Raw genomic sequence first — 10,971 nt, 5'->3', positions numbered from 1 at the left:
GGAACGGTGAGAAGGCAACTGTCCGTTGGGTCCTGACTCTGAACTACCAAAACCCCAAAGAAGTAGCAAGGTTGGCAGTACAAGTCTTAGGAGCGGCTCTGTGCTCCTGACAGTCCTCAGGAGCCAGCAATAGGAAGTGTTTCCTCAAAGTTTAACCCCAAATGAAAGAGAAACTATGTAGAGAAAGTGGACCTGGGGCTACTATGGGCCACAGTCCATTTTGTGAAGTTTCAAATTTAATTCTAACCCGTGCCCCCATGAAGGAAGTATTACCTCCCATACTTGCACGTAGCTGGGAAATGCAGGGTCTGAGAAGTTGCTTCAGGCCTCACTTGGGACATACACTAAAATCTGGACGATACAGAGAAGATTAGCATGGCCTCTGGGCAAGGATGACACGCAGATTCGTGAAAAGGTTGCTTCACTGCCTCATGTTGCTAATTAGGTGGCCAAACTTAAAGTCCTGCCAGGTCTGTCTGGCCCCCAAAGCCCTGTCCTCCCTTGAGACCCCAAGAAAATATCTGATGCCTGCTTAAATTTTCAGAGAAACAACTAAATATGTTTTTAGTATTTGTAATTCCCAAATATTACATGGGATGTGCAGATATTAAAAATTATTCCTTGTTTATCTGAAATACAGATTTTTTTAAAAAGATTGTATTTATTTATTTGACAGACAGAGATCACAAGTAGGCAGAGAGGCAGGCAGAGAGAGTGGGGGAAGCAGGCTCCTCACTGAGCAGAGAACCCGATGCAGTGCTCGATCCCAGGACCTTGAGATCATGGCCTGAGCTGAAGGCAGATGCTTAACCCACTGAGCCACCCAGGTGCCCCTGAAATGCAGATTTAATGGAACATCCTATATTTTTATTTGCTAACTTTGGCGACCCTGACCCTCATTGATGTTTTCGGCCACATGATGGAGTTGCCGATATCCTGCAGTTTGCTGCTCCTCAGTAGATTATTGCAAAAAGATTTCTTCCCCTCGTGTACTTTGGGGACGGGGTGAGGAGGAAGGGCGCTAAGGCGGGCCCACCTGAGCACAGTCACGAGTGGGGAAAGTAACAAGTAACTCCTTCGTTCAGGATCACTGAGCTGTGCTGGGTCAGGTCATTTTCCGTAACATACATGTGTCTGGGTTAGAGATTCCCGAAGTTTGTTTTCGTGGAGGGCTAGCCCCTGAGATATTTTATGCACATCTAACTTTGGGAAATGCTGCAAATGGTCCCCTCTTGGAGTGTCCTGGGGCACAGTCGGTCATTGTAGGTCTTGAGAAAGCCTGTCAGGAAGACCGCAGTTGACTTTCTGGAACTGAGAGGTTTTCACGCTCCCAGACCATAGGGGGAGCCCCTGCCGGTGGGATGATGGGAAACTCCGTCCTTTCTGATGTTCCCTTGTGAGACACTTTCTGAGAATCCACAAGCTCTTTTTATATATTCTTTTTTATCTGGGGGCTTCAGAATGGAGCCAGGCCCTCACAGCTGAGCTCACGTAGCTTACGGACCACTAGAGGTGTCAGCCATGTGGCTTGAGCTGCACACCACATACACGTCCCCTCCTGCCACCTTGTCACCTGCTTGCTCTGCTGCTGGGCTCCTCTATGTTAATTTGTCCTGGGCTCAGACACTAGCCTGCTCCTTGATTCCCCTTTCCAGGTGCAGAGGAAACAAACAGCCTTGGAAACAGGACAATTCCCAGAGCCTCCACGGGGTCCCCCTGCCAGCCGTGTGTTGCTAGATGCTTAGCAACGGGCTAGAGGAGTCTGATTCCCAGTGTGTGGGGCTCAGACTCTCGACCCCCGTGGTCAAGAGTCACATGCTCTACCGACTGAGCCAGCCAGGTGCTACATAATTTGATTTCTAATGATGGCTGTGCTTATCAACCAGCTTGCAAAATGCCTGACAATTTTACAATTTTACAGGAGCCCAAATTTCCAGGAGCTAGCTCCAGCACATCCCTACGGCTTCAGGGTCACTCGCTGCTTAGCCTCTAACTCCCAGCCACCATCCACTTTTCCCATCCCCACCCCAAGTACTTGAACCATTTCTGCCCTATCCAGAATCCAGGCCTAACTGTTTCCCCCAGAATCACTTTATAGATTTATGAAGACAGATTTTTATCTTATCATAAAAATGCCTTTACCTTGAGCCGTCCTATTTCAGAACAGGATACACGTTTTCATTTGCATATGTAAAAGGGCAATCAGTGTATTTTTCCCCAAAGAATCATCTGCACTCCCAAAGGTGACTTCTAGCCCCTAGTTGGAATTCAGCCCAATGGAGAACCACTAAAGATTTAGAATTTGGGGGTCAGTTTTTTCCTCCCGGATTTCAGAGACTTCTGGACCAAATCTTAGATGGGGCTCTGAGTCTCTTAGGCATTCCTGTCCCAGCTGCTATTGAAGAAAGGCTTTTCCCAGACATATGGCCTGTGGAGGGGGTTGATATGTGGGTTGAAATGTGTTTCCCCAAAATATGTTGGAGTGCTATAAATGGGATACCTATAAACATGACTTTATTTTGAAAGAGGAGGTGCTCCCGCCTCCTATCTTCCTACTGTGGACAGCACTGCCCCGAAGAACCTAACAGCCAGGACAGGAGTAAACGTATCTCTACATGATTAACCCCAGGGTGGTCTATCCTGATCCTAACTTGTCCTTGATTTGTAACACATGCAAACTCGAATTCACCTCTACTCATTTATTAGTAGCCGTGGACAACACTTCTTCCTCCATACTTCCCAAATAAATCACTTCCCTGCTAGGACCTAGGAGTTCTGGAAGTCTCCAGAATTGAAATAGATCACCTTGAAAATTCTTAATTCAGTTGATTTCTGTCTCACAGCAGATGTTATATAAATACTTGATTATTGATAATATCCCCAATTTGCATAAGTGTTGATACTATGTTAAAGGGGATGAGAAGAAAAATGATATAATTACTACAAACTAATTTTACTAATTACTCAGAGCAGAGCACAATCAGGGGTTCCAAAAGATGCATGGAGAGAGGACTAGGTGCTGAGCTCTGAGGTTTCAGGGTACACAGTGATCCAAGCACTCAGAGGTAGGAGGGCTGGGAGCAGCCAGTGTCCTTTGCTGACCAATTCAGCAGCCAAGGGTATGGGCTGAGACTTTTCTGCTTCCAGGTCCCAGACCTGCCCCTGAACCTTTTCTTCGGATCCCTTCATTCACAGCCCCAGCCCTCGTTGTTAGCATGGTCACTCCCCTCCCCAGTCTAGGTGGCCAGGCCCCTTACATTTAGAGGTCTAAGAGGAGATGGAACTCCTGAGCCGGCCTGAGTCAGAGGAGGTGGTTGTTCTTCACTGTGGCAATTACCAACCCAGGCCACCCATACCTGCTGCCGCTGTCGGGGGCAGCTCTGGGGTTTGCACCGAGCTCCTACTTAGGGTTTTGCCCAACTATTCCTTAGTCGGAATTTTGTTGTTGTTGTTGTTGTTTGATTGACCGCCTCTGACTAAATCCAAGATCCAATCATCAAGGAACCCCTGGAAGACAATTCTTCCAGAATTCTGGCCCTAAGTTCCTAAACCCGGGTTAACTTGGGGACCAGAGGTAGAGGCAGGACTTACAGATTCTAGTGAATCTCTCTGCGTGTGTGTAGCATCTGGCGTCAGCCCCGCCCACATCGCCGCGGGGCGGGGTCACGTGACCGGTATGGGCCGCTATGCGCTTGCGCGCGTGAGAGCTCGGTCAGTAGCTGGACACACCAGGTGCTGGGGCATCTACCCTGCGGGCGAGCGGCTCTTGTCCTTGTCTGCGGAAGAGGTCGTAGGGTCGAAGACAGAGGCTTCTGGCCAGTGGCCCCCGGCAATCAAGCGAAGGTTTCTCAGACTCTGCAGTCTCCTGAGTAGCCCCACAGAGGACCAGCCAGCCAAGCCCAGAATGGGGAGCAGGTAACGGTGGCCATTTTAAGCTGGTAAGATGTGGTTTTGGTTTTTTTAATATTTTATTAACTTATTTGACACAGAGAGAGATCACAAGCAGAGAAAGAGAGGCAGAGAGCAGGGAGGAAGCAGGCTCCCCGCTGAGCAGAGAGCCTGATGCGGGGCTCGATTCCAGGACCCCGGGATCATGACCTGAGCCGGAGGCAGACGCTTAACCCACTGAGCCACCAGGCGCTCAAGCTGGTAAGCTTTGAGGTTAGTCGTGACTCAGTGATAGACGATGATTAAACACTGCCCTTGAGCTGCGGAATGTTTTTCCAAGACATACCTTCCTGAGCACCTACTGTGTACCAGACTCGGTGACAGGGAGCGGGGAGACCGAGATGAACACAGAATAGCTTCCATCAAACAGCGCAAGGTTCCGGGACAGAATAGACGGCATCGTGGTCTGCGCAGCAAGAAGAGGCGCGTGGCAAAGATGGCATCGCCTTTCTTTCTTGCATTAATACTTAATGAGCTTCTGTTGAGTGCAAGGTTCTGTACCAGGGACAGCAGTGAACGCAAGAAACAAGACTCATAGAGCTAGTGGCATTCAAGGTAGACAATTCTGGGGAATCCTGGGTGGCTCGGTCAGTTCAGTGTCTGTTTCCGCTCAGATCCTAATGCCAGGGTCCTGATACCCTGCATTGGTCTCCCTGCAGTGGGGAGCCGGGTTCTCCCTCTGCCTCTGCCATTCCCCCCCCCCCCCGCTTATGTTTGCTCTGTCAAATAAATAAAATCTAAAAAAAAACAAAAAAAAAAACAAAAAAAAGATACGTCTAAAAAAAAAAAAGATAGATACTTCTGTTCCCCTTCTTGTCTTTGTCCTGGGGGTGATACCTTCTCATCTTACCCCAGGGTGTAGGTGGTCCATATGAGGGAGGTAGCAGAAGGAATAACATTGCTTCCATAAAAAATGCTTTTATGTAAGGCAACCATTTAATATTTGTATCTAAGTAATTTATTTTTTTTTTAAGATTATTTATTTATTTATTTATTTGAGAGAGAGACAGTGAGAAAGAACATGGGCGAGGAGAAGGTCAGAGGGAGAAGCAGACTCCCCATGGAGCTGGGAGCCTGATGCGGGACTCGATCCCGGGACTCCGGGATCACGACCTGAGCCGAAGGCAGTCGTCCAACCAACTGAGCCACCCAGGCGTCCCTAAGTAATTTATTTTTTTTAAAGGTTTATTATCTGAGAGAGAGCATGGGAGCAGGGGGAGGGGCAGAGGGAGATGGAGCAAGCAGACTCCCCACTGAGCAGGGAGCCCAATTCGGGGCAGATCCCAGGATCCCGAGATCATGACCTGAGCTGAAATCAAGAGTTGGACACTTAACGGGCTGAGCCATCCAGATGCCCCTATATCCAAGTAATTTAAGCAAAGAATTAATTTCGGCACAGAGGTAGTTAATTGAGATGTTGACAACAATGCATCTGCATACCTTTCTGTGGAGTGGAGAGCAGTTGTTTGGGGCCGTGGATATCAGTGACTTGTTTTCTCCCCCGCCCCCCACCCCCCAACCACCTGTTTATGAGCTGCTTGAGAAGGCAGGAGGAAGCAGGAGTTAGGCGCAGCTTCACGTCTCCTAACAGCAGCTGGTTAGCAGCAGGACAGCTCTTTTGAGGGCATCTACCAAAGTCTTCTGGAGAGTGGTTCCATCACAGGTGTTCCGGGTTGGGTTCTCTGGGACACTCACTCTGAGATGGAGACGAGCTGCTGGAAGTTTGTTAGGGAGCGTTCTCAGCGTCGGCACCTGGGGAAGAGGAAGGAAGGGAGCAGGCCTGGGCAGGAAGTGGTGGGATTAACCAGCTCCTTGGGGAGCTCAGAAGCTGCTCTGGTTTTTCCAAATTTTCAGGTTGCACTGAGGGGCCAAGGCCTTTATACTCCTGAGTCAACTGCTCGCTTGCTCATTGGCTTGAAAGGAAATGGGGTTCCCTGGGGCACAATAGCTTTTTTCAGCCCCTGTAATCCCTGAAGAGGGGTGACAGCTGAGGGCATCTGCGTGTTACCAGCCTCCGACAAACCGTCCTTTATCTCTAAACAGGATCTGGGGGGTGCATCCCAGCGGCTCCCACGGAGAATGAACAGGATCTGTCCTCGAGATAACAGAACATCTGATGTCACTGAGCTCGGCCTTCGTTCCTCTTCGGGCACCCGTTCTTCCTAGCATGGTAGGTAACTGGCTCTGTCTCCTAGACCGCTCTCCCATGTGGGCCGTTTCAGAATAGAGAGGCTCGCGATGGTACTCGAGGTGATGAGGATGATGAGGGAGAGCGTGGGGAGATCCGATTTAGCCATCCATTTGAAAAGGCCAGCCTTCTCCGAATGCACATAAGCGATGCTCCGTTATATTTGCTGACCAAGAGACTGAATAGAAGAACACAGTTTGAGTCAGTATGTTCCGTACCTGGCAGACCAGGTTTCAGACTGAGGTATCTGCACTGGCAGTGTGGGGCTCATTGCTGTGTCGGGTCCTGGCCGTTGGGGTTATGCTGTCAGCCAGGTAAGGAGCCAGCCTTCCCTTGGCTCCTGGAAGGCGCCATGATCCTTGATGTCTCAGGTACTGATGCAGTAGAAGCCGGGAGCTAATTTAGTTCAAAAATTTTTCTTCATGAGAGTCATGGAAGGTATTTATCTCTGATCTCCACAAACCATAACTACAGAGCAGTGTCATTCTCTTAAAGATTTTTTTTCTTTCATTTATTTGAGAGAGAGGGCGAATGAGTGGCAGCGGGGGGGGGGGAGGGGAGGAGCAGAGGAGGAGGGACAAGCAGACTCTGTATTGAGCGCAGAGCCCGATGCTGGCTAGATCCCATGACCCTGAGACTGTGACCAAGAGTCGGATGCTCAGCCGACTCTGCCACCCAGATGCCCCAGGGCAGTGTCATTTTATACTCGGTAAAATATGCACTTAGTCCCTTGGCCACATACCGGGGCTAGTGTTTGTCTGATTTCATACACCATACACTAAAACGACCCTTTTCTCTCATCAAACACAAAACAAAGATAGAAAGCCTTTTCAAACTAGTCACCATAAAGAATCTGTTAAAATAGGCATTTCTTCATAGCAGAAACTAACATGTATAAAAGTAAAAAGATTAATATACTGAATCTCCCATGTACCTAGCGCCCAGCTTCAATTGTTAACAGTAGCTTGCAAATCTTATTTTACCTATCCACATATTTTTTTTTTTCTGGAGTGTTTTAAAGTAAATCCTAAACATCATGTTATTTTACTGGCGTGTAAATATTTCAGTATGCCTCTCTCCCTGACAAAGATGTTTGTTTTTTTAGATAACCAACATGGCATTATCTTTAACTTAAAATTTTGCAATAATTCCTTGACATCAGGTAGTATTCAAACACTTTTGTCTTAAAAATGTCCTTGTGGGGTTGGTTTACGCAAGTTGGCATCCAGGTAAGATCCATGCATTACATTTGATTTTTATGTCTCTTAAGTCCCTTTTATTCTATTCTGTTATACGCTTTTTTTTCCTTTTCTTTTTCTTTTTTTAAATAATGCCATTGATTTGGCTTGTTTGAAAGTGAGTTCTTGGTCCTGTAGAATGCTGCACAGTCTGGCTGTGGCTGGCTGCTTCCTCAGGTTGTCATTTAACTAGTACCTCCTCCTGCTGTTTCTCATGTGAAATAATATTTACATCTTGAGTTATGATTAGATTCATGTTCAATTATTTTAGGCAAGAATGCTTCCTAGGTGGTGCGATGTCCTACCTATTGCGTCTCATCATGTGGGACATTATTTCTGACAATCCCACGTTTCCCAAAGCCTGTTTTGTCCTAGATCGGCAGATTCAGTGGCTCTGACCAATCCCTTCATTAGAAAGCCTTTCATCTTGATGATGCCCTTTCTTTCCTGGGCATGCCATCTCTTCCTGCCTACAAAGGCTCCCCTGATAGTCGCAGTATCCGCCTGTGAATATAGCCTTGATCCATTTCAAAGTGGCAAAAATGGTAAATCATTCAACCCCATTATCCTCTCTGCGCTTATTGGCTGGAATTCTTCTATCAAAACCAAACAAAAACCAAAAAACTTCCCTCATCAGTTATCGGTTAAGAACCCATTTCAGTGCTCTGTGTGATATTTATTGTTTGACTTATGTTTACCAAGGGATCACTAAAGAAAAACATGGTTTAAACATCTATAACAGCAGAATCTGGAGGACAACCTGGCTGCTGGACTGTGTGCTTGATGCCATTCTGTCCCTCCATGTTCTTTCCAAGGCCAGCTTCTGTCCAGGTGCTTTTAGTCCCATCTCAATGGCAGATCAGCTGGGACGTTGCCCTAGCAGTCCTCTTCTTTCGCCTTTGTCTTTAAATTCTGTCTCCATTGTTTTTGTGCCCTGCCTGAAATATATACAGTAGTTTCCCTTATTTTGGGGGAAAAAAAAATCCTTCTCTTAGGCTGTAATGCCTAACGTGTGCTCCTCCTCAGTGGGGCCCACCCATCTTTCCAGCTTGGTTTCTGTTCATCTCTTCTTATATCTCATGGCTTGAACAGACCAAATCTTCCCACTTCCCATAGGTGGCCTGTGCCTTCCTCCCATCACTTCTTTATTCACACTGTTTCATCTGCCAGAAACATTCTTCCCAACATTTGTCAAATGTTCCTATCCCCCAAAGGCTTGGCTCAAATGCCATGTCTTCATGAAACTCCTTTTTACCTCACCAGAAGAAAAAGATCAAAATCCAACTGCCCAAGAAACATATACCTCTGTGGGACATAATCTACTAAATTTTAGTTGTTTGTTGTTGTTCTTGTTGCTGTTTTTTAAGTAGGCTCCACTGCATGGAGCCCAGTGCAGGAAGTGAGCTGAGATTTAAGAATCAGATGCTTAACTGACTGAGCCACGCAGGCGCCCCTCTATTAAACTTTTGAAGAGATCCACTAAATGAAAAAGGATTCAGAGAGACAACAGACATACACAAAGTTTAGTGAAATGGAAAATCAAGAATAAGGAACAGAGAGATGCAAGTTCACTAACTCTTTGGGTTACCAGAGTTGCTGTGACTGAGCCACAGAGCTGAGCTTCCCAAAACCTTGAGAAAATGAGAGAAATGCCCAAGTTTTGTGATTTTCACTATTGGAAGAAGTCCCTTCGGTTCTGTAGTGTTGTAGGAAAGTTTTCTGGGCCCCAATTACTGAAACAAACCTTTCCAGGTGGGGCTGTAAATGGGTGGTAGAGTGAAGGACATTTTATAGCAAGTGCAGAAATAAACTTCGTGTGGCCAGTGCCTATAGCAACATCAGATAAAAGGTAATGCAATCAAAGATAATCTCATGATGAGCTAATCAAATTTAGTTCAAGTATCAAGGCTTCTGGTGTTGTAATCTGATCAAAGGAAGTGCAAAATACTTCAAGCAATAAATGGAATGCGCAACCTGCATAGGCAATCATGTCTGTTTATCACCTTTCCAATCCAGTGATAAGAGCTGGGCAAACGATAGTTCAAATCAAACCCATTGGTAAGAATCTACAATGCTTGATCCCATATGGCTCATGAGGGCAGATGCATATGATTTGAAAACCAAGTAAGCAGATGGTAGGGTTGATAACCTTCAGTGGAAATTGAGAAGTTTATCTGGGTTCTCACTCAGAGGGAAGGTCATTGTGCCTGCAGTTAACTGTAGAGAAGGTTAGGAGTTCCTTAATAGACTGCTTTTGATTGGCTCCGGAAATTGAACACAAGGGCCTCTAGAAAACATTTGAGAGCCTAGACATTTTTCAGCATGGTTTTTAAAAATTATCCTACAGTAATACTATGACTCAGTAGCTTTCTGACAGAACTAGTTCTCTGTGATGTGGCTCCTGTCTGCCTCCATGGGAACACCACCACGTAGCTCGGTAAGGAAGCTTTCTTCAAGGAATTACTTCATGTCATCCAAATATTCAGCACTGGATTTTGGAGAGTGTGTGATGAACATACTTGCTTGCTCTACTTTATTTACGGGGGTTTTTATTCTGGAAGATTTCAAACATACATAAAAGTAGAGCTTCAACAATTAACTACATTTTAATTTGCTTGTTTTTAATTATAACAGTAACACACATGATAGAAGAAAAATCAAAAAGTACTGAAAGACATTATGTAAAGTCCCCTCTGCCCTCTATCCCAGCATAACCACTGTTAACAATTTCTTGAGTATCCTTCCCGAAATGTTCTATGCATATAGGTATGCACATTTGTCCTTTGTAAAATGTAAAATACCGCTTTTCTTATATGTGTTTTTCTCTTGTATGTACTGTTTTTCACCTTGCTGCTTTTTTTTTTTTTAAGATTTTATTTATTTATTTGACTGACAGAGATCACAAGTAGGGAGAGAGGCAGGCAGAGAGAGAGGAGGAAGCAGGCTCCCCACTGAGCAGAGAGCCCGATGTGGGGCTCGATCCCAGGACCCTGGGATCATGACCTGAGATGAAGGCAGAGGCTTGAACCCACTGAGCCACCCAGGCGCCCCCACCTTGCTGCTTTTTTAAAGCCCAATATTATACATTGGAGAGATTGCCACATTTCCAAGTATAAATCCACTTCATTCTTTAATCACAGTAATCTCTCTTATATACTGCTAACCATATACCTACAGTTATTGATCTTTCTTTTTAATTTGTTTAAAAGATTTTATTTATTTATTTGACAGAGAAAGAGAGAGAGCACAAGTAAGGGGAGCAGCAGAGGGAGAGGAAGAAGCAGCCTTCCCACTGAGTAGATGCCCAATGCGGGGTTCAATCCCAGGACCCTGAGATCATGAACTGAGCCAAAAGCAGACGCTTAACCTGCTGAGCCACCCAGGCGCCCCAGTTGTTCATCTTTCTTTACATATCCTAGTCCTGATCCTTGCACCATCTCTACATATTATTATCCCATTTTACAGATGGGGAAATTGAGGGATGGAACACAGAACCTTGTGTTCTTCACTCCCTCACTAGCCTGCCTCTGTGTAGCACGACGTTGTACCGCTGCATGCTAGCCATCTCAGGGACTGAGCATGCTGTCTTTCTGGGGC

General features: G+C 46.1%; 1 non-coding gene across 1 annotated transcript; it reads left to right on the top strand.

Moving 5' to 3' along the window:
• Positions 1 to 324: 324 nt before the first annotated feature.
• On the top strand, positions 325 to 427 carry LOC122903826. Its single transcript, XR_006384045.1, has one exon. It is a non-coding gene; the product is annotated as a U6 spliceosomal RNA (small nuclear RNA).
• Positions 428 to 10,971: the final 10,544 nt, after the last annotated feature.

This window comes from Neovison vison, chromosome 3 (genome assembly GCF_020171115.1).
Source record: "Neovison vison isolate M4711 chromosome 3, ASM_NN_V1, whole genome shotgun sequence".
NCBI classification, from domain to species: domain Eukaryota; kingdom Metazoa; phylum Chordata; class Mammalia; order Carnivora; family Mustelidae; genus Neogale; species Neogale vison.
The sequence above is the reverse complement of the archived record's forward strand: the minus strand, read 5'-3'. Positions and strand labels throughout refer to the sequence as shown.